General features: G+C 53.6%; 1 pseudogene across 1 annotated transcript in view; it reads right to left on the reverse strand.

Moving 5' to 3' along the window:
• Positions 1-4,657: 4,657 nt before the first annotated feature.
• LOC309617295 (thimet oligopeptidase-like) overlaps positions 4,658-24,016 on the reverse strand; it is a 52,731-nt pseudogene continuing 33,372 nt past the window's right edge. The window contains exons 7-13 of the transcript in view: positions 7,944-8,079; positions 7,368-7,743; positions 7,093-7,288; positions 6,037-6,088; positions 5,802-5,930; positions 5,027-5,165; positions 4,658-4,813 (exon numbers count right to left, since the gene is read on the reverse strand). The product of the transcript in view is annotated as a thimet oligopeptidase-like (transcript). The remainder of the gene's footprint in view (positions 4,814-5,026; positions 5,166-5,801; positions 5,931-6,036; positions 6,089-7,092; positions 7,289-7,367; positions 7,744-7,943; positions 8,080-24,016) is intronic.

The following is a 24,016-nucleotide window of genomic DNA, read 5'->3' on the forward strand; positions in this document are numbered from 1 at the left end:
CAGCTCATACATCCTAGCACCGAGATTCAAACACAGACAGTTTGGCTCCAGAGCTGTTACCCCTGGGCCAGTGTCCTCAATGTATTGTTGCCCCTCTGAGGAGCCTTTTTAGTTGTTCTTTCTCCTAATCGTCTCCCACCATGAAAAGTTAATGCCATAGATTCACCATATATTTGTTTATGCAGTGTGTGTGTATGTGTGTATATATATACAGACACACACAGACGTGTGTGTGTGTGTGTGTATCTGTGCTCTATTCTATACATAAGAAAGGAAAACTGCCCCCATCCTCAAGAATCAGTTTCTGCCCTCTTGGGGGCAGTATTCCCCCTGCTGAGAATATATGGCCCAGGCAGTATTGCTTTTCTAATAATAACAAACAATACTAACACCACCACATTTGGAGCATGTTCTGAGCACTTTACATTATTAAATCTTTTAGTCTTTGTGGCAACCACATGAGGTAAGTAAGTACTATTATTACCCCCATCTTATAGATGGGGTATCTGAGGCACAGGGAGGTTAATTTATTCGCTCCAAATCAGGTGACTAACAACGGGGAGAGGCCATATTCAAGCTTGTTTAACCATTGTACTATCCTGCTTCTCCACTGGGCTTATTCCAATGCTTTATTGATCACCTGTTCTGCACCTGGCCCAGGTTAGAGCCCTGTGAGGAGCTGGGGATACAGCAAGGAGAGGCCCTCCCAGAATGTAGATCTGCTGAAAGTGTGTGTTGGGGGAGTGGGAGTCAGGCTAGGCTGTATCCAGGTGCCTAGCACATAGTGGGTGCTTGTTAAATAGTTATGTTAAAAAGCTTGGGACTGCTGGGCTTTTTGAGCTGGCTGTGATGGGCGTTCCCCGAGAGCAGGTCCAAGAATGTTAATGCTCTGCCCTCCTCCTAGACTCCACCAGGCCCAGGAGGCCCTAGGGCAGCCCTTGTCACTCAGATCGTACCAATCCTAGGTGTGTGTATCTCCCCTTCTGGGCTCACTCTTGCTCACCCCGCGCCCCTGCTTGCAGCACAGGGCCAGCCCAGCAGCGGAAGAGGTGTGGCTTAGAGCTGAGTTGGGGGAGTGGAGGGGCCCCTGCTGGGGCCTGGGGCCAGAATGGGGTCCTGTGAGAGGTGGGGGTGGCAGCACCCGGGCCACGGGTGATGCCCTGTCTGTGCCCCACCAGTGGAGAAGATTCGAGCCACCTTCACTGTCCTCCGGGCCTTTGGCTCCATGTTCACCGGCCACAGCCGCCGTGCCACCCGGTGCTCCATGGTGATGTCACTGGACTTGAACGCCACAGGCCGAGTCACGGCCGCCCAGCTCCAGGTGAGGCCTCTGGGTGGGAGGGAGAGGGGGCTCTTTGGGGCTGCAGTAGCCTCAGCCCCACTCAGCAGGGCCCACGCCTCCAGCTGGGACCCTGGAATGTGTCTAAATGGTCATCGCTCCCCAGGCCAAGGCCAGCTCCTCCCCACCTCACTCAGTGCCCAGACATCTCCTCCCGGAGCAGGCCAGCTCGTCTGTGCCTCGGAGTATCACAGGGATGAAATATTCATGAGTAGATACATAATTCAGCCGCTCATTAGCTGGGTCTTAAAAGCGTAAGCTGAAATTAAACAGGCGCTCGCTGGCCTTCTGCGGCAGCCCGTGTGTGACAGGCACATGGCCTGTTTGTTCCTCTCTCTGAAATCACCTGGCTCCTCCCCTTCCCCCCCCCGCCCCGCCCCCGCCAACATTCTGTTTGAACAGAAAACAGGATTAGGTTATTAGAAGGGTTGTTTGTATGCGGAGCTAGGAGAATACCCAGACTCGCTGGTGCACGATAAATCCCTTTCTGTCCCGGCCCTGAAAGTCTACCGTGCATCACCATGTGGGTCAAGTTATTAAGGGCTTCGGTTGCATAAGAGTGTGTTGGAGGGCGGCTCTGGGTTAATTGTTAGTACCCTTGGATTCCTTCATCGGAATGAGCCCGTTGCATTCGTTGATTGCCTGCGTGGACGCTGAATCAGTGAGACAAAGGCCTGGCACGTTTTGATTTGGAGGCGTCCAGCCAAGTTGGGGCCTGAGGTGCTGCCTCGAAGAGTGGGCCTGGGGGTTGGTGGGGGTGTGCGGGCAGCCTAGCGGGGCCTCGTGCTGACCGGCGCCTGTCCTCTCCCCTGGCAGACGATGCTGTTGGAGAAGAGCCACGTGGCCCGGCAGCTGGAAGGGGAAGGCAATTTCGAGGTTTTCTCCCAGATGCTATCCGGATTGGACCTGGCTCTCAGGTGAGCGACTGGGCTGAGCAGGGACAGCCGAGGGCAGTGAGACAAAGGGCCTCCGCTCTCCAGGGCCCCAGCCCTGCCTCTGCCCAGAGGTGAGAGGCAGTGGAGCCCAGTGGTTAGGAATCTGGCCTCTGATTCTTGCTGCCTGGTACTGCTCCTGGGCTGGGTGAACCTGGCCAGGTGTCACCTGCTCTGAACCTCCGTTTCTTCCTCTGTAAAGTGGAAATAGTACCTTGACTGCTGACCTTACAGGATTAAGTGAGATAATTCACATATGGCTCTTTATACACGCTGGGGGGTGGTGGTGGGTGTCTGCTGTGACGGTGACATTTTGGTACAGGTTCTGACAGCAGCGTGGGAGGTGGGCAAGGAACAGCAGACCCCAAATCTTCCAGAAGCTCCTAAACTCTGTGAGAGCCTTGGGTGCACCTGAGGTAGCTCAGGGCGAGGAGGCACCAGGTGGAACAGCAGAGAAGCCACAAGGCTCATCTGGGAGGGCCTTCTGGGGGAGGTGGCCCAGGGAGTCATCTCTGCCCCTCGCTGACTCCTGGGAATTCTTGGACATGTGGCTCCCTGTCTCTGAGCCTTGGTTTCCTCATCTGTTGAACGAATGAGTAAGGTTCTATCTAGTGAAGCTCCAGGGAGTGCTCACCCCAGGCGAGGGGTGATAATTTTCAATTTGCCTCTGCGTCCCCCATCATTTGTCTCCTGCCTTCCACCCCCGTCTGAAGGGCAGGCCCAACCTGTCCTGAGCCTCCTGGCTAAGGCCAGAGGGGCACCTTACCCTTTGGAGAGAGGGCAGATTAGGGAGGAAACTCCCAGTTTTCAGAGCAGGGTAACTGAGGAGTAAGGAAGCTTCTGGAAGGCCTTCACTTAAGAAGGGCCCATTGAGGGCAGCAAGTGAGGAATATTCGGGAGGCAGGGCCAGGGCCTGAGGCAGACCCCGGGGCCACCTGGGGCACTCTGTGGAGCCCCGTGCCATGATGCCCACCTGCCCTGCCAGGCCACTGGTGTGGGTGGGTCCTCCCTTACTTCTGGTCCCTTCTCTGTTTCCAGGACAGAACTGTACCTGCACCAGCTGGCAGACAGCAGCTCCTTCGGCATGGGCGTGTGGCCTAAGGTAAAGAGGAGGTCCTTCTGGGTGTGAGTGGGTGTCTGTGTCCCCATGGCCAAGATGGGCGGGTCCCCTGTGTGGCTCGTCCCTCTGCCACTGGGGTGAGTAGTTGGCAAGGGTTGGTCACGTGGGGGAGGCAGGGTTGCCTTTATGGGGCCTGGGCTTGTCAGGGAAATGAGTCTTGTGCTAATAAAGGGAACCAGGAGGTGGTTTGTGTAGAGGTTAGGGCGTGGTCTCCGGGACAGGCTGTCTGGGTTCAAACCCCGGCTCTGACACTTACTGGATATGAGACCTCAGGCATGGACCCTAGCCTCTCTGAATGTCTGTGTCCTCTTCGGTAAAATAACAACAGAACGGGCGGGCAGGCTGAGGGGAGGACAGAGCGTGGCACGGCCTGCCCGCCTGGGCCACGGGGAGAAGGTCGGGGCGCCGCCCGCGCCCTCGTTCCGCTGCCTGGCGTCCTTTGTGGAGGGAGGGCTCCCAAGGAGCTCAAAGGCCAGGGAAGGACACACGGGACGGTCCAGAGCCACCCTACCGCTCCAGTGGTGCAGCACCCTCTCTGAATTCCTACTGCCACCAAAACACTTCCCTAAGGCCTTTGGGAAGAATTGCTAGGACCCAGGAAGGCGGCCCCTTGCTGTGGTCCAGACTTCAGCAGCTGCCGATGACCAGAGGGAGCCAGCCGGCTGGCCGTGAGCAGGAGGACAGGACACGGGGACAGGGACAGCCACAGCCGGGCTTCCCGCAGCTGTGCCCACCGCCAGAACCAGCTCCAGCCAGTCACAGCCCCCGAGATGCCAAACAGTGACGGGCGAGAGGCCGGCAGGAAACTGACACCCCCTCACTGGAGAGCCTGCCCGGTCGGGGTGCGGGGCACCATCCCCGTCTGAACTCACCCCACAGCTCAGCCGTCTCCCAGTGACCCAGACGCGTCACCACGGCCCCAGGGCTGATCCCCGACCAAGGTCAGAACTCCCCCCAGTGTGACGGCCCCCATGCCACTCCTGTGGTGGAAGGGACGGCAGGCAGAGACCAGGAGTAGAGTCTTTTTTATTAATGGCTGCGTTTTCAAAGAACCGTTTTGTTACCAGGAAAGCTCCCCAGGAAGGGATTGCATTAGTGCAACAAGGGGGAGCCTTGATGCCAGGCTTTCCAGACACTTCCAGGTGGAGACTTTTGGCCTAGGCCGGCCGCCGGGGACTAGGGGGCTGGGAGGACACACGGCCCCTCCCCCGCCCCGACGGGGCGCTAAGGCACCCGGCCCGCCCGGGGGGGCAAAACCCCGTGCCATCAGCAGGCCGGCGGCTTGCAGCCCTCAACCTGCAGCCCTTTGCTCAGGAGGAAGGCGTCCTGCATGGGGTCACAACCCAGGAAGAGCTTCACCATGCCCTTGGCATCCTCGGAGCCCCCTGGCCTCAGAATGCAGCTTCTGTAGTCCATGGCAACCTGAGGAGAGGGGGCGGGGCTGCAGGAGGGTGGAGCACCCCCTTCACGGAGGGTGTGGGTGTGGCCACCTCTGCTGTGACTCAACAAAGGGCAGGGGAGCAGGGGGTTCTGGGCAGGGCCCTCAGAGCCTGGCAGGCCCAGGCGGGCGGCACAAGCATCTAGGCCCAGGCCAAGGACCTCCGTGTTGGTCTGCACGGCAGGCCGGCCTCTCACCTTGCCACTCAGGATGCCCTCCTGCTTGAAACGAGTATGTGGACCGTGTCCGCGGAGTACACCTCGCTGCACAGGTAGCCATAGGACTGGGCGTCGTAGCTTCCTGCCAGGTGGCCGAAGGTCGCAGGCAGGTGGGTCCCTGGGACACACGCGGAGAGGCTCCTGCCCGGCCCCCTGGCCGCTCCGTGCCCCTTCCCCAGAGCCCAGAGCTTGGGGCCTCAAAGCAGCCCTGTCTGAGTCCCCTGCCACTAGAGGGAGTATTGGCCCAACACTTCTAGAAAACGGGGACCTTGCGGGCAACTCAGTGGAGGGACACAAATCAATCTTTGCCGACTTTCTGCTGAAGCTCACGAGGGTTCACCCCTAAGCCTCTTACAGGGACAGCTGCCCGAGGCTCCGAGGGATGAGTCAGGGCTCGCCCTCCAGCACGGGGAGAGCGCGGGTTAAAGCACTCACGAGGGAGTGAACTGCGTCTCCGCACCGACACGCACGGGCAAACCTCGTCGACGCGTTCCGTCCGGGGTATGAAGCCCTCTCCTGCCTCTTCCAGGCTCTCCAGAAAGCACGTGCAGATACGCCCAGCCCACCCTCGGACTCCGCGGGCCACAGCTGGAGGGACCAGCCCAGGAACCCAGGCAGGAAGAGGCCAGAGGTCAGCGAGCCTCGACCAGAGCCCGTCAGTCGGTCCCCCTTCACACACCACCAGAGGATCCTCTTGACCTGGGCAGTAGCCGCCAACTGACCGCTAAGGTGGGCCCGGCGTGCGCTTGGCTACCTGGCGTGGCTGGGACCCCGAGGATCTCCTGGCAGAGGCGGGCATTGTCCTAGGCCGGGTCCGAGGGCGTCTGCGTGTGCAGGGCCTGGTCCACCTTGGCCAGGACGATCTGGCGCAGGTTGAAGAGGCCTGGAGGGCGGGAGGAAGGAGACGGGGGCGCTGGCACTGTGTCCAGGCCGCGCTTTCCAGCCGGGCGGTCCGGGAGCCCCTTTCCTTTCCCTCGGCCCGGCCGCACGGGGGTTGGCCAGCCGGGACTTGATGAGCTTGTCCAGCAGCTCCTGGGGGACGGCGCTGCTCGTGCCCCGCCGAGACTGGCAGCAGCGCCAGGGCTTCACAGGGCGCGGCGCTCCCGGCCCCAGAGCCTACCCTCTGGTTCTCATCCCCGGCTGTCACCAGAGTCGCAGGCAACGTGCCCTTCTTTTCGTTTGTCTTTTTTCCGGCCCTCGACCACGCAAAGGTGTGAAGCCCTGCCACTCGCTGCCACGTGGATGCACCGTGAGAACACGGTGCTCAGCGAGAGAAGTCAGACACAGAAGGACACACAGGGTGTGACCCCACTGAGGGGAAACGTCCAGAACAGGTAGATCCACAGAGTCAGAGTGGGTTCCTGGTTGTCAGGGACAGGGGAGGGGAGGGAATGATAACTAAGGGCGTGAGGGACCTTTTTGGGGTGAGGGAAATGTTCCAGAACAGGGCAGTAGTGACGGCTGCACAGCTCAGTAAAGTGTCCCCACGCGCTCCGGTTGCAGTCTGTGAGAGCATCGCTCTCAGGACGAAGGGCTGACTGCAGGAAGACTGAACGAGCACTGGGTCCTGGGCCCAGACGCTCATCTGGGGACCCCCCCCACATTGGGAAGTCACTGGGACTTGCTGAGCCTCCACCGAGACTGGCAGCAGCCCCAGGGCCTCACAGGGCGTGGTGCTCCCGGCCCCAGAGCCTAACCTCTGGTTCTCATCACTCATCACTCACCAGCCTTGCATGCAACGTTCCTTTCTTCTATTTTGTCTTTTTTAAAGGCAACTCTTGAATACCTGTATTTAACATGCAGGGAACCAGTCCTGACTCCTTGATCTGGGACTTCCAGCCTCCAGAGTCTCGAGGACATCCACTTCCGTTGTTTACGCGCCCAGTGCGTGGGGTTTGATGATGGAAACTGACACCGAGGGCGTCTCCTCGTGCGGGGTGACATCAGCGGAAGAATCCCGTGGCGAGGGCCTGCCTGAGGACCACGGGAGAGCCCGGGCCCTCCCCGCCCCCTGCCTTCAGCCCCTCGCCCGCACCCTCCTGGGAGCGGAGCTGGTGCATCGCTTGCCAGAACTCATGGAAGTAGGTCTCCAGCTCATCATGCTGGAACAGGGAGGGCGGGTTGGGCGTAGGCTTGGTGAAGTTGGCCACCATGGCCGCGATGGCAATCTGGCGCCTCCCGTCCTGCTGCAGGCAGCCCGGCTGCAGGCCAAAGCAGGCCATGTGCCCGGACTTCCCTTCCCTGGGGAGGGACGCGGGTGAGGCCCCGCTACCACAGAGGAGCCCCGGCCCACGGCCGACAGGTTCTCCCACGCATGCACCGAGGGTAGAGGTCCAGGTAGAACTTGCTGATGGATGACCTTGCCCGAGGCCGCGTCCCGGACCGTGTAGAGCCTCACATCTTCATCTTCGTGACGCATGTTGGCGCCTTCCTCCAGGTCGAAGGTCAGCCCCAGCAGCTCCTGGGAGATGCCCAGCCGCCCGCGCGTGACCACCTGCATGGGGAAGGACTCATTGAGCAGGTACTGGTCCACGTGGTAGCGCGTCTCCTCCCCCTGGTTCATGTAGTAGCGCAGGTCCTAGACGTTGATGGGCCCATCAAAGTGCAGGCCCCGCCTCTGGCACTCAGCCTTCTTTAGCTCCAGGATCACGGCCGCTCCTGCTCCCCGAGGGGCTTCAGCTTCTGGGCCAGCTCATCTGCGGGCGGAGGGGAGAGGCTCAGCTATGTCCCTGTGGCAGCCGCCCAGCCGCCCCCCACCCCACGCCCCTCGAGGCAGAATGAAGGGTTGGGGAAGGCAACCCCCAAGGGCTGACACAGTGGGGTCTCAGGCAGCACCACGTCCAGTCAAGGTCCACCTGACCCCCGTCCCCACTGGGACTCGGGGAGGCGGGGTTACCTAGGAAAGTGGCCACCACCTGGCTGGTCTTGGCCATGTTCATCTCCAGCACAGAGTCGGCACGCGTGCTGAATCCCAGCAGGCGGGACTTCTGAGCCTGCAGCCTTACCAGCTCCCCGAGGATCGCGCAGTTCTCCTGGAACCCAGAGACAGCCAGCGCTGGGGACCGTGGGCCACGCCCTCCCCACAGGCCCCGGGCCAGGTCTCTGTGGGTGGGAGGGCTCTCAGGCCACTGGCGGGCACAGCCAAACCCCCTCCCTCCTCCTCCTGGCCTGGATTTCTAGACACTTTGGTGCTGTCCTAACATGTGGTCTTTATGAACACAGGTCCTTTTGGAACCAGAAACGGCGTGAACCATGATGAGCTCTAAGGCCAAGGGCAGGAAGAAATGTGACCAGGCTCTCCAGGAGCCACCCAGGGGCCTCCCCGGGCTCAACAATACAAACTTGGCTGCCGTGCAGACAGCAGCTCATCCCCACGGCGCCCGAACACCCAGCCCCTGGACGGCGAGAGACCTGTTGCTGCAGGTGCCCCGTGGTTGGCTGGTGAGGCCTGGCCCCAGGCGTACGCCACCTTCTCTGGGGCCACCTCTCTGGGTCTGCAGTGGGGTTCTCCTGGGAGCCCCCAGTCACCACAGGACCAACGTGGCCTGTCTGCAGCCCAAGAAGGTGGGGACACAGGTCTGTCCCCCGTGGACATCACCCGCGAGGCCGAGCAAGCACCAGTGGTGTCTGCGGGGAAGATGAAGGGCTCATGCACAGCCCCCATCTACTGAAGATGCTAAACGGGAGAAGCACAGACTGCAGCCACATGCGGTATGGACCAAACGCAAGTGTCCTTGCAGGAACCGATGTCTGAATGTCGAGGCTGTTCCCGGGCCACAGTGAGAAGGCCCAGGCCCCACGCAAGGCACAGAGAGGGGATGGGGGGAACATCTGCGAATCTGAGCTCATCGGGCATCACCCCAGAAGGAGAGGGAGAGAGCCAGAAGGAGATACGGAGGGAGAGGGAGAGAGAGGGAGGTACAGACGTCTCTCCTTTCCCTGGGGGTTCTCTAGTGCAGCCAAGCCTGAAAACCACTGCATTTCGGGAGATGGGTCCTCGTGGAAAAGTTAAATAGTAGCTCATGGCATTATCGACACATATTAAAATGGCCCCAAATCTTGGGGAGTCAGGGAGGGGAGCTGGCGGCTGCCTCGTAAACGAGGAGAGATTGGGCGTCAGAGGAGGTGCCTGCCTCCACCACCTCCGCCGCCGCCGCCCCCCCCCAGGGCCCCGCAGACTTCATCTCCCAGCTGTGGTCCTGGGCTGGAAGGCAGCGGGGAGGTCAGGCCGTCCCAAGCATCAACGTTGACTTCAGGGCTGATCTGAAAGGCGCCTGGTGTTTGTTGAAGCAGAAAAAAGAGAAAGCAGTGGGCAGAGGATGGGAGGGGGAGGGAGCCCCCATCAGCCCTTCTCCCTGTCTCCCTCTCTGTCTCCCTCCCTCCCTCCCTCCCTCTACCTCCCTGCCTCTCACTCTCCCTCCATCTCTCCCTCTGCCTCTCTCCCTCCCTCTCTCCCTCCCTCTCTCCCTGTCCCTCTTGCCCTGTCCTGTCCCTCTCTCCCTCCCTCCATCCCTGTCTCTCTTTCCCTGTCCCTCTCTCCCTCTCCCTCTATCCGTCCCCCCTCCCTTTCCCCGTTTCCATCTCCCTCTCTGCCTCCCTCTTTCCCTGTCCCTGTTTCCCTGCTCTGCTCTCCCTCTCCCTCTTTCCCTCTCCCTCTCTCCCTGTCCCCCTTTCCCTGTCCCTGTTTCCCTGTTCCGCTCTTCCTATACCTCTTTCCCTCTCCCTCTCTCCCTCTCGTGCTCCCTCTCCCTCTCCCTCTCCCTCCACCTCCTTCCCTCTCCAGAGAGGGAAGGAGGTGGAGGGAGAGGGACAGGGAGCAGGAGAGGGAGGGGGGAGAGGGAGAGAGGGATAGAGGGAGGGAGAGGGACAGGGAGCAGGAGAGGGAGGGGGAAGAGGGAGAGAGTGATGGAGGGAGGGAAAGACAAAGACATCTCTCCCTCCCTCCCTCTATCCCTCTCTCCCTCTCTCCCTCCCTCTCTCCCTCTTCCTCGCTCCCTCTCCTCCCTCTCCCTCCGTCTCTCCATCTCCCTCACTCCCTCCCAGAGACAGAGAGACGAAGAGGCAGAGACAAGGGAGAGGGAGAGAGGGAGAGGGAGAGAGAGGGGGAGAGAGGGAGAGACGGAGAGAGGGAGAGAGAGAGAGGTCTCTTCCTCCCTTTCCCTCTCTCCTCCTTCTCTCCCTCTCTCCCACTCTCCCTCTTCCCTCTCCCTCCCTCCCCCCTCCCTCTCTCCCTCTCCCCCTCTCCCTCGTCTCTCCCTCTCCCTCCATCTCTCCCTCTCTGGGAGGGAGTGAGGGAGAGGGAGAGACAGAGGGAGGGAGAGGGTGAGACAGAGGGAGGGAGAGGGAGAGAGGAAGGGAAAGGGCGAGGGAGGGAGAGGGAAGGAGGACGAGACGTCTCTCCGTCTCTCCCTCTCCGTCTCCCTCCCCCTCCCTCTCTCCCTCTCCCTCCCTTCCTCTCCCTCTCCCTCTCCTAGAGGGAGGGAGGGAGAGGGAGAGACAGAGGGAGAGGAGAGGGGGAGTCGGAGAAGGAGGTAGGGAGAGGGAGAAGGCGAGAGGGTGCCTGCTTCCCTCTCTGTCTCCCTCCCTCCCTCCCTCCCTCTCCGTGTCCCTGTCTCCCCCCTCTCCCTCTCCCTCTGTCTCTCCCTCTCTGGGAGGGAGAGAGGGAGAGGGAGAAGGAGGGAAAGTGATGGAGGGAGGGAGAGGGAGAGAAGGAGGGGAGAGGGAGAGGGAGGGAGGAAGAGAGCTCTCCCTCTCTCCCCCCTCTCTCTCCCCCTCCCTCTCTCCCTCTCCCCCTCTCCCTTGTCTTTGCCTCTCCCTCCGTCTCTCCCTCTCTGAGAGGGAGTGAGGGAGACGGAGAGACGGAGGGAGAGGGAAAGGGAGGAGAGGGAGGGAGGGAGGGAGAGACGTTTCCTCCCTCCCTTTCCTCCCTCTTCTCCCTCTCCTTCTCCCTCTCCGTCTAACTCTCCCGCTCCCTCCATCTCTCCATCTCCCTCACTCCCTCCCAGAGGGAGAGGGGAGGGAGAGAAGGAGAGGGAAAGAGGAGAGGGAAGAGGGAGAGGAAAGAGGCAGAGGAAAGAAGCAGAGGGAAGAGGCAGAGAGGGAAGAGGGAGAGAGGGAGAAGCAGAGGGAAGAGGCAGAGAGGGAAGAGGGAGAGAGGGAGAGGGAGAGAGGTCTCTTCCTCCCTTTCCCTCTCTCCTCCTTCTCTCCCTCTCTCCCACTCTCCCTCTTCCCTCTCCCTCTCTCCCCCCTCCCTCTCTCCCTCTCCCCCTCTCCCTCGTCTCTCCCTCTCCCTCCATCTCTCCCTCTCTGGGAGGGAGTGAGGGAGAGGGAGAGACAGAGGGAGGGAGAGGGAGAGACAGAGGGAGGGAGAGGGTGAGACAGAGGGAGGGAGAGGGAGAGAGGAAGGGAAAGGGCGAGGGAGGGAGAGGGAAGGAGGGCGAGACGTCTCTCCCTCTCCGTCTCCCTTCCCCTCCCTCTCTCTCTCTCCCTCTCCCTCTCCTAGAGGGAGGGAGGGAGGGAGAGGGAGAGACAGAGGGAGAGGAGAGGGGGAGTCGGAGAAGGAGGTAGGGAGAGGGAGAAGGCGAGAGGGTGCCTGCTTCCCTCTCTGTCTCCCTCCCTCCCTCCCTCCCTCTCCGTGTCCCTGTCTCCCCCCTCTCCCTCTCCCTCTGTCTCTCCCTCTCTGGGAGGGAGAGAGGGAGAAGGAGGGAAAGTGATGGAGGGAGGGAGAGGGAGAGAGGGTGAGGGAGAGAGGGAGAGAAGGAGGAGAGAGGGAGAAGGAGGGAGGAAGAGAGCTCTCCCTCTCTCCCCCCTCTCTCTCCCCCTCCCTCTCTCCCTCTCCCCCTCTCCCCCTCTCCCTTGTCTTTGCCTCTCCCTCCGTCTCTCCCTCTCTGAGAGGGAGTGAGGGAGACGGAGAGACGGAGGGAGAGGGAAAGGGAGGAGAGGGAGGGAGGCAGAGGGAGGGAGGGAGGGAGAGACGTCTTCTCCCTCCCTCTCCTCCCTCTTCTCCCTCTCCCTCTCCCTCTCCCTCCAACTCTCCCGCTCCCTCCATCTCTCCATCTCCCTCACTCCCTCCCAGAGGGAGAGACGGAGGGAGAGGCAGAGACAGGGGAGAGGGAGAGAGGAAGAGGGAGAGAGAGGGGGGAGAGAGGGAGAGGGAGAGAGGGGGAGGGAGAGAAGGAGAGGGAAAGAGGAGAGGGAAGAGGGAGAGGAAAGAGGCAGAGGAAAGAGGCAGAGGGAAGAGGGAGAGGAAGAGGGAAGAGGGAGAGAGGAGAGAGGGAGATAGGGAGAGGAAAGAGAGAGGGAGAGGGAGGGAGAGGGAGAGAGGGAGGGAGAGAGGAAGAGACAGAGGGAGAGCGAGAGAGGGAGTGGGAAAGAGGTAGAGGGAGAGCGGAACAGGGAAAGAGGTACAGGGAGAGAGGGAGGCAGCGAGGGAGGAGAGGAAGCAGGGAGAAAAGAGAGAAAGAACACACCGTCTACATTTCTGTCAAATGACACCGGGGATCCTTACACAACCAGGAGAAAGTAACACAGGGAGGCTCTTTCTCAGCTGGAACTGGAACTGCAGACGGGGCCAAACACCACCAGGCTGGCCACACGTGTCCAGCCGCCGCTCCAGCCCCGTCAGCCGTGAGTCCGGTCACCAGGGCTCTGAGTGTCTGCTCCAGGGAGCTGGGGTTCACCCTCTCACCCGGGAGGCCAGGCCAAGAGAGCAGGGCCCCGGGCTGGACACATAGGGGAAAACGCATCCCCACAGGACAGCTTGTGCGAGCAGATTCAGCTACCAGATTCTAGAGGCCCGGGACCACCCTGTGGCCCGTGAAACCCAGGAGCCACGAGGGTCTTGCAACGTGATTCCTGTCCGTTGGACTGTAAAGTTTATGTAGGGAATCTTGGAAACAGTGGTAACAAGGCTGAATTGGAACGAGCTTTAGGCTATTATGGACCACTCTGAAGTGTGTGGGGTGCTAAAAACCCTCCCGGCTTCGCTCTCGTTGAATGTGAAGATCCCCGAGATGCAGCCGATGCTGTCCGAGAACTAGATGGGAGAACACTATGTGGCTGCCGAGTAAGAGTGGACCTGTCGAATGGGGAAAAGAGAAGTCGAAATCGTGACCGCCTCCTTCTTGGGGTCGTCGCCCTCGAGATGATTATGGGAGGAGGAGTCCTCCACCTCCCGCACATCTCCAAGATGGAGAGCCTTCTCCGTCAGCCAGAGCAGGTCCCTTTCTAGATATAGGAGAAGAGAGAGATCCCTGTCCCAAGAGAGAAATCACAAGCCGTCCTGATCTTTCTCTAGGTCTCCTAGCCGATCTAGGTCAGATGAAAGGAAATAGAAGACCACTTTGCAAGAGGAGTGGTGTACAGGCAATAACTTCATTTGGCAGGAGTATGTACAGAAAATTCAAGTTTTGTTTGAGACTTCCGAAGCTTGGTGCACTTTTTAAATGTTTTAGTTGTTCACATTTGTTTGTCTCTTGGGACAGTGACACATAAAGGTGTCATTCTCTATGGTTTGAAATGGGTCCTGTGAGGCATGTAATATGAAGAATTGTTACCTTACAATGTTCCCTTAAGCAAAATTGAACTTGCTTTGAATTTTTGGTCTTGCCTAGACTGATAATAAAACTCTAACTCCTGCCCACCTAAAGTGTGATGTTTACTATTATGGAAACAACACTGGCAAACATTGAAAAGACTTTCTGTAGCTGGGATGTGGTATGCAGCTGTAGTTAAGCAAGCAGTCTTTAAAAGGTGCTGTGAACCCAAGCCAGCAGGTAAAAATGAAAGCCGCACCCTTACCCTAGATTAGAGGTTTAAAAATTCCACTAGTCTTCACACCGGACAAGAGATTGTCCAGGGAGTTTAAAATCTAAGAAGTTTCAAGGAAGTTAGTTTACCTTTGAGTTAGGTCATACGTCCCCTCTGTGATTGCTGTACATGAATACATAGCTCTTTGTAATATTTTTTGGAAATTTGAGATTATCAAGATACCAATGTCCTGCCAGATTAAGAGTATATTGTAGAGCTGAACTTTGAGTTACTGTGCAATTTTTTTTTTCATGCTGTCATTTGTAATATGTTTTGTGAGAATCCTTGGGATTAACGTTTTGGTTGCAAAAGAAAAAAAGAAAAGAAAAGAATCCGCCTGCCAATGCAGGGGACACAGGTTCAAGCCCTGGTCCGGGAAGATCCCAGGTGCCGCAGATCAACTAAGCCCGTGGGCCACAACTACTGAGCCTGCACTCTAGATCCTGGGAGCCAGAACTACTGAGCCCCCGTGCCACAACTACAGAAGCCCACACGCAACGAAGACCCAACGCAGCAAGAAAAAAAAGACGATACTGGCCAGGTGATCAAGGGTAAAATCGTTTGTCATAAGTCCCGTTGATGGTGTGTATCCTTGATGTGACCTGAGGAGAATGGCATTTTTATCTCTGTCTGGGTCTTCCGCCCCAAACCCCATAACTCCAGACCAACCATAAGAAAACATCAGAAAACAAACAGACTAACAAATTGAGGGACAAAACACCTGACCAGTCCTCCTCAAAACTTTCAAGGTATCAAAACCCAGCGACGTCTGAGAAATGTCACAGCCCAGAGGAGACTGGGACAGAAAAAGGATGTTAGGGGAACACTAGGGAAATTCTAATAAAGTGTGGACTTTAGTTAATAACAATGTATCCATCTTGGTTCCTTAGTTGGATAAACATGTCACACTAAGGTACTAATGAGTTGGAAATAGGGGTACTGGGTCAGGGTCCACGGCACTCTGTACACTCTGTACAGATCTTTGCAACTTTTTTGTAACTCTAAGCTCTTGTAAAATTAAGCGAGTACTGAACAGAGCTAAGAATGTTATTTCCCTGATTTGAACATGCCTGAGTTTCTTTTCATGGTCACATTTTTGCTATTTGGATGTGTCTTGGAATCAGTAGCAAAGGAGAGTTGCCAGCCCCTGGGAAGATGTGGGTGGTTCGCAGGTGGCTTGCTCTGGAGCTGAAGACCACGGTGGGAAGTCTGCAGCCTCGGGCTGCACTTAGAAACATGGGAGGGGATGGGCCAGCTCAGTTAGGGATGGAACCTATAAATAAAACTTTTTTCTTTTCCGTTATGGCTTATCACAGGATACTGAATATAGTTCCCTGTGCTAGACAGTAGGACGTTGTAGTTTATCCATCCTATATTTAATAGTTTGCATCTGCTAACCCCAAACTCCCAATCCAACCCTCCCTCACTGTTTCTCCCCCTTGGCAACCACAAGTCTGTTCTCTATGTCTGTGAGTCTGTTTTTGTTTTGTAGACGCGTTCATTTGTGTCGTATTTTAGATTTCACATATAAGTGAGATCATATGATATTTGTCTTTCTCTTCTGACTTACTTCACTTAGTATGATAATCTCTAGGTCCATCCACGTTGCTGCAAATAGCATTATTTCATTCTTTTTATGGCTGAATAATATTCCATTGTATATATGTACCACATCTTCTTTATCCATTCATCCATCAGTGGACATTTAGGTAGCTTCCATGTCTTGGCTACTGTAAATAGTGCTGCAATGAACGTTGGGGTGCATGTATCTTTCTTTCTTTCTTCTTTCCTTCTTCCTTTCTTTCTTTCTTTCTCTCTCTCTCTTTCTCTTTCTTTCTTTCTTTCTTTCTCTCTCTTTCTCTCTTTCTCTCTTTCTTTCTTTCTTTTTTCTTTCTTCTTTTATTGTCACACGGCATGTGAGATCTTAGTTCCCTGACCAGAGATGGAACCCACGCCCCCTGCACTGGAAGCATGGATTCTTAACCACTGGACCACCAGGGAAATACCAGGGGTGTATGTATAGTTTTGAATTAGAGTTTTCTCCGGATCTATGCCCGGGAGTGGAATTGTGGGACCCTATGGCAGCTGTATCTGTTCCTGCACGCCTCACATCAACCACCTGCACTCCAATCCTTGCTCTCAACGTCATCTTCGGGGAACCCAACCTGCGACAGGGACCTTGACAAGAAGAAATGGCTCAGGGAAAAGCTACCTGCACGGGGAGGAGATAGAGACCATCGCCCCTGGGGTGCGGAGGGGAGAGTGGGTGCAGAGGTTTGTCATTTCACCCCCGATACTCATCTCAGCCCTCGTGGCTGCCCCACTCTAGGTCACCTCGGGATACAGAGGTGAGCCGGTTAGAGTCCCTGCCTGTGCAGGAATCGGGGCACCAGCGGGTCTGAATAATATTAGTGCAGGGTCTCCCCCGTGGCACTGGGGTTATTCGGGGCGGGTCATCCTCTGCTGAGGGCCCCTCCTGGGCACTGTGTGGGGTTTAGCAGCATCCCTGGCCTCACCCATTTGATTCCAGGGGCCCTCCCTCCCAGTTGTGACAACCACAGATTTTCCCCACACATCACGGAAGAACTGGGTGAGGCGGGGGCAGGATGGCTCTGGGCGAGGACAGCTGTGTTGAAGCAACCAGCCTGGCCCAGGGCAAGGTCTGCCCCAATCCCGTCAGCGCCTGCATTTAGAACTGCCCCTTTCCTCTCCCACCTCCCCTGCCCTGCAGTGGTCTCCGAGACATCATCCCCATGTAATAAATCACACCTTCTCAGTTTACTGTTTGCTGCCTTCACTAGAACGTGAGCTCTTTGAGGACAGGGATGCTGTTATGTCCCCAGCACCTAGAAGAGTGTCTGCTGTGTAGTAGATGCTTCATAAATACTTGCTGAATAAAGGAGTTGAATAAAGGGATGAGTGGATGAATGAATGAAGGTTACAATGGAAGGAGGGGGGAGATTCCCTTTCTGGCTCTCGGGGGTTGGGAGATCAAGTGAAAGATCTGTCCTAAATAGGCTGACCAGCCTTCTGGGGTTCCCCGGGACTGAGAGTTTCCCCAGAGTTCCAGCGCTCAAACCTGAGCGGTCCTGGGCAAACTGGGGGCGGGTGTTGGTCACCCTATCTAAACACAGTAACAATTCCAGCTGCAATAGCAGTGGCCAATGACCTCTACGGTCTTATTGACCATGCACAGTTCTCTACCTGGCGGGGAAGGGTGGGCCGGGATTGGAATTCTGGTGATCCAGGGCGGGTGAGGGCACACCCTGGGCTTGTGGAGGGGAGTCCAGGAAGGTTCTGGAGGAAGTGACAGTGACACAGGAGGGAGGGAGGAGTCTAAGGAAGAACATCCCACATGACAACCTGTGCCAATGGCCCTGGGCCCAAGGTCACACCTGACCAGGGCTTGCTTTTTTTTTTTCTAATTTACTTTTCCCCACATGGATATGCAATTGTCCTAATGCCATTTATTGAAAACTCCTTAATTTCCCCACTTTCTATCATATCAAGTTCTCATATATCTGTTTCTGGACCTTTTTTCTATACCATAGAGCTATACGTCCCATCCTTGCACCACTAGGGCTGTTTCATCACTATAACTTTATTTATTCATTTTGTTTTGGCCGTGCTGTGTGGCATGTGGGATCTTATGTCCCTGACCAGGGATCGAACCCGCATCCCCTGCAGTGGAAGCTCGGAGTCTTAATCACTGGACCTCCAGGGAAGTCCCCAGGGCTTGCTTTGACATCCATGGAATGGTGGCAGGTGGGCACGGGGAGCAGCTGTCTGTGAGCCATCCTGGGTAGAAATGCAGGGTGGAGGGGAGGACAGATGGAGCTGGAGGGGAAGAAGCGGAGGAGGGAGGGAGGAAGGGAGGGAGGCCGGGCGAGAGACAGACAGAGAGTTTCCGGAGACAATAGCTCTGGCCGTGTCCTAGGGCATGAAAGCTGAAAATAGCTCCTAGTGCCGGGAGCCTTGGAGCCGGAGGCTGGGAGCCAGGGTGACTGGCTCTCCTCCCTGGTGTGTGTGTGTTGCGGGGGGGTGGGTGGCTCTGGGCTTCTCAGGCTGGGAATGGGGTGCACAGAGCAGGAACGGAGCAGGGACCCTTCTCTCTGGAACCTCGTGGGCCATCCTCAGCTCACAAAGCTGAGCCACTCCTTGCCCTACGAGTGGGGGGCTTATCCTCCCTGTCCCCTGGATCATACCCCCTCACACACAACTTCCCCGTGTGTGTTCCCAGCAACCAAGAGAATCTGTTTTTAAAAGATTTGGGGGAGGGGGGTAACCATACAAACAAGAGCAGAATGGATACTTTTTCAGGATATGAATGGCTCTGTGTAAGCCCACCCCCAGGGTAACCACAGTCCTGACCTCTAACACTCTTGACGAGTCAGCCTTGGTCTGGGCTTGCGGACCCACGGAAGCTTCCTCATTCCCTCCTTCAGGTCCCGACTCTCCCTCGGCGTCTTTGTGAGAAGCACCCGGGGAAGTGGGACTGCTAGGCTGTACTGCTGCTAGAACTCCACCTGGGCTCCACCAGGCTCCAGCCCCCCGCCCTGTCCACCTAACTGACCCTGAGGCACCTCAACTGGTAGGAGCAGCATCACCTTCCCTCCTGGGACTCGTGATACTTAAGGGAGACACCGAAAGACAAGCCTTTGGCTCCCTGGCTGGCAAAGAGCAGGTACTCAATTGTCATAAGTGTCCGTATCAGTGAGGGTTCTCCAGACAAACAGAATCCATATGGGGTGTGTGTGTATATACACACACACGTACATATGTACAAGCATACAAAAATATACAGCTGTGTACATATGCAGTATGCGTACACACATATACACACATAGTATATACAATACACACATACATATATACACACATATAAAATGCAGTTCGTATATATACAGTATGTATACACACATATACACACAATATAGACAATACACACATACATATACACTATACATACACACATATAAAATGCATAGTTTGTATACAGTATGTACACATACGTATAACATATGCAATATACACACCTAGGTACATATATAGCATACGTATATACACACATACAAAGATATTTAGGTGTGCATATAGACAGTATACATACATACACATATAATATATGCAATACATACACGTACATACATATAGACACACATATACACCTACATATAAAAGCATATAGCATAAAAATATATATGTACTGTATATAGAAATTCATCGTATATATACATACATATATCATATATATAAGATATATACACATACATATATACAATGTGTACACACACACACCTATATGTAAATATGCGCATGTACATACACATATAAATTCATACGCAAGTGTGTATATAATAGTATATTCATATATACATATAATACCTAGAAACATATTGGGGGGGAGGTGTCACGGTACGTCAAGGGCGGGAGTCGAACCCGCCACCCCAGGCCCCGAGGGGTCTCCCCGGGTCTCCACTTCGGGCCGGTGGGTGTGGCCGGGGGCAGCTGAAGACGTGCGTGCGTGCTTGCGTGCGTACGTGCGTGCGTGCGTACGTGCGTACGTGCGTGCGTGGGGGCGGGTCCACGGGGCGGGAGGTGCTCGCCGCGAGTGAGTGGTTCAGCCGGGCCCCGGCTCATTGTGCTTGCTCACGCCGGCCCCAGTTGGCAGCAGCGCTGGAGGCCCCGGGCCTGTGACCACAAAGAGGGAGCCGGGGGCCGGACGGGAGCAGGCCGGCGGCGGCGGCGGCGGCGGCGCCGGCTGAGGCCCAGGCCAGGCTCCCTCCCCTCAGCCTCCCGCCCGCCCGCCCGCCTGTCCCGCCCCCGCCGGCGGCGCCCCGCCCCTCCCCCAACCGCCAGACTAGCCTGGTGCGGGGGCCGCGCGCGAAAACGTGGGGGAGAAGCTGAGGCTGGAGTCGCCCGTGGTGGCCGAGCCCGCCGTCTACCCATGGCTGCTGCTGGTCTACGTGAGTGCCGCCCGTCCCCTCTTCCCGGACCTCCACCTCTCTTCCCCCACGGCGCGCGCTGAGCCCACCGAGTAACGGAGCGACTCGAGTCGCCAGACCCTCTTTGGAGCCCCCCTTCCCGCCCTGCCTGGTTCTCCGCGGCCGTTTCCAGCCCCCGCGCGCAGGGTGGGCAGAGGGGAGCCGGGGCCGGCCGGGGCCACAGACTCGGCAGCGGGGACCCCGCGCTTCCGAGGGGCGCCCGAGCCGGTCTGCCGTTGGCCCTGTAGGGCTGGGGACCCAGGTCCCCCCCACCCCGGCCTGGACTGCCGGCGGGCTTGCCCTTCCGTACTTTATGATCTTGACACGTCGGGTTTCTTTTTCCTGGCCAGCTTTACCATTACCTGACCAGCTTTCCCAGCATCCCCTGATAATGTGTTAGATATTCAAGTTTTAGGGCCCGGTCCCAGCCCTATGGAATCAGCAACTCTGGTGGGGCTCAGTGATCTCTGTTACAACAGGCCCTCCAGATGATTTTTATTCACCTTAAAGTTTGAAAATATCTGCATTGTCAGCTGGCCGAAGCGTCCACCAGCAGGTGAAGGGGAGTGGCGCCTGGAAAAGATAGGGACTAGCCAAGGTAAGTACAGTAGCATTTGCCATGGTAGTAATGGAGAATGCCTTTTCTCCACTGGTTGGCACAGACTAGTATCTGGGAGCAGTGGCAGGGTTATTTAGGATGCTTTACATTGCAGTGTAGAGTGACCGCTGTCCTGGTTTGCCAGGGACTTCCCCTGTGTGAGCACTTAAAATCTCATCCTGGCAAACCCCTTAGCCTTGGGTTTGATAAACTTAGGGAATAACATGAAATTTAGGGGAAACATGATCTAGGTTTTGGGCAAGTCACAAGTGCTAATTAAAGCTAAGCAAGTATGGACAACATCTAGCCTTCTTTACCCCTTTGCAGGGAGGTAAATCTTGATTGGGTGAGAGGACTTATTGTTAAGAGATCTTTGTAGAAACATCCCCTTCTGCTTAGTCCGCTGGTTCTCCGTTCTGGCTAGACATTGGCATCGTCTGAGGAGAGTTAAAATGATTGTATTGGTCTAGCATGACCAACCGTCGGTGTGAGGGTTTTTAAAAAGTGCTTCAGAGGATTCTAATGTGCAGCCAAATTTAGGTGCCACTGCTTAAGCTTTTGAACCGCTGCTATGTATTTTCACCTCATCTTGCTGTGAGAATATCCAACTGTAGTTGAGGTTTGTTGTTTTTCTTTTTCTTTTTTTAACTGTCTTATTATAAGATTTACTGTCTTAAATAAGATTGAATGGACAGAAAATCCTGCTAGTCCATTTGGTATAGCTGGATACCCAGAGTAATATCGTTAAGATATGTACCATTTAAGTATTGTGACTGGCCTTTTAAAAATTAACATATGCATTAAATTAGTATTGATAGTATAGATCTCTTTCGAAGTTGTCATGTTGGGGAGCTATACCTCTAATCTGCTGCCATTGCTAAATATCTGGACACCTCTTATTAGGAATTGCTTTTAAAAATCTTTAGGGATTAAAACCAAGATTGTTGTATTATTTGTACTGGGACCACAAAAACCTCACAGAGTTCCCCCGCTGTACCTTCTACCCCCATCTCTAACCCTTGGCAACTTCTAATCTGTTCTCCATCTCCACAGTTTTGTTATTTTAAGAATAATATGTAAACATAATCATGAATTACTTAATCTTCGGAGATTGGCTTTTAAAAACTTTTCCCTCGGCATCATTCCCTTGAAGTTCATTTCAATTTTTGCATATATTAATAATTTGTTCCTTGTTGTTGCTCGGTAGTATTCTATCATAAGATTTTATCACAATCTGTTTCAACATTCACCCATTGAAAGACATTTGGGGAGTTGCCAGTTTGTGGCTATTAGAAATAAAACTGCTATGAACATTTATGTGTAAGTTTCTGTGGGAACTTCATTAAGTTTTTGTTTCTTTTGGATAAATGCTCAAGAGTACAATTACTGCATTGTAGGGTGAATCTACTTTTAGGATTAAAAGAGACTGTCAAGCTGTTTCTCAGAGTGGCTAAACCATTTTATTTTCCCACCAGTGATGTGATATAATTTTTCTACGTACTCGCTAGCATTTGATGTTGTCACTATACTTTAATTTTAGTTATTCTCTGATATCTCATTATGGTCTTAATTTGCATTTCCCTGATGGCTAACGATGTTGAACATCTTTTCATGTGCTTCTTTGCCATGTGTATATTCTCTTCCATGAAATGTCTGTTCCTGTCTTCTGCCTATTCTCTAGTTGGATTTTTTTAAGTTGTTTGGAGAGTTCTTTGTATATTATAGATACAAGTCATTTGTCTCCTATGGGATTTTCAAATATGTTTTCCCACTGTGTAATTTGAGTTTTCATCCACTTAAAAGGATCTTCTATGAAGCATTTTTAACTCATTTTGATGAGATCCAATTGATCAGTTTTTGCTTTTATTGATCATACTTTCGGTGTCAAGTCTAAGAATTATTCACCTAGTTGTAGATGCCAAAGATTTTCTCCTATTTTTTTTTTCTAAAAATGTCCTGCTTTTACATTTAAGATTATGATCCACTTTGATTTAATTTTTGTGTAAGATGTGTAAGGTTTAGGTTAAGGTTCATTGTTTGTTTGTTTGTTTTTGTCGAGGGATGTCCAACTGTTTCAGTACCATTTTTTGAAAAGTCTATTCTTCCTTGATAGCTTTTGCACTGCTGTCAAAACCAAGTTAAATGTATTTGTGTCAGTCTATTGCTGGGTTCTCTGTTCCATTCCATTGATCTATGTATCTACCCTCCATCACTACTGCGAAATCTTGAAATTGGGTAGATTAATTCCTCCCATTTTAATCTTCCTTTACAAATTGTTTTAGCTATTCTTCAGCCTCTTCCTACCATATAAATCTTAGAATAAGCTTGTCTATATCCACAAAAACCTTGAGGGCATTTTAAGAGTAATTGTGTTAAGCCTCTTAACTTGGGGAGAATTGACAGCTTTATTCTGTTGTGTTTTCTAATCCATGAACAAGGTATGTCTCCCTCTTTGTTTGGGACTTTTAAAATTTTCTTCATCAGCATTTTGTAATTTTCAGTATAGAGGTCCTATAAATGTCTTATTGGGCTTCTATTTAAGTATTTATTTAGGTCAGTTGTAAATGGCATCACATATTTTTATTTAAGCTTCTACACATTTGTTATTAATATATAATTTGATAAAATTGTGTGGATCTTGTACTCTAAAACATTTACAAACTAATATTATTTCTCAAGCTTTATGTGGATTCCTTGGTATTTTCTCCATTTAGATTATCATCTCATCTTCAGATATAGACAGTTTTAGTTTTCCTTATTCAATATAATAGGATATATTACTATTCAACATTCAGGAGGATATATTCCTTCCTATTCAACATAGTAGGAATAGTTCTTTCATCTTTTAAATAAACTTTTTAAAAATTTAACTTTTAAATTTATCTATTTATTTATTTTTGCTTTATTTTCTTACTAGAACCCCCAGTAATATATTTAATAAAAGTGGTGAGAGCAGATATCGGTGCCTTGTTTCTGATCTTACAGAGAAAGCGTTCAGTCTTTCACAGTTAAATATAATGTCGGTATAGGTTGTTTGTAGATCATCTTTATGAGTTTCTGTATGTTCCTTTTCTATTCCTAGTTTGCTTGGAGTTTCTTTTCTTCTTTTTTTTTAAATCATGAATGGGATTGGATTTTGTCAAATGCTTTCTCTGCATTAATGATTAGGATCACATGACTTTTCCCCCTTAATCTATTGGATATGGTAGATTACATTGTTTGATTTTCAAATATTTAACCAACTTTGCATAACTGGAATAAATACCACTTGGTCATGGTATATTATTCTTTTTATATATTTCTGGAGTTAATTTGCTCATATTTGGCTGAAGATTTTTACAGCCAATTTCATAAAAAATACTGGCCTGTAGTTTTCTTCTTTCTATACTATCCCAGTCTGGTTTTGGTATCAAGGTAATACTGGCTTCATAAAATTAATTAGGAACTGTTCCCTCTACTTCTGTTTCTTATCAAGTCATGTAAAATTGGTGTTAATTCTTTAAGTCTTGGGTAAAAGTGAAACATCTAAGCCTGAATATTTCTTTTGGGAGTTTTTAAATGAAAAATCAGTGTTTCTCA

This window comes from Balaenoptera borealis (assembly GCF_965194805.1).
Source record: "Balaenoptera borealis genome assembly, chromosome: 1".
NCBI lineage: Eukaryota > Metazoa > Chordata > Mammalia > Artiodactyla > Balaenopteridae > Balaenoptera > Balaenoptera borealis.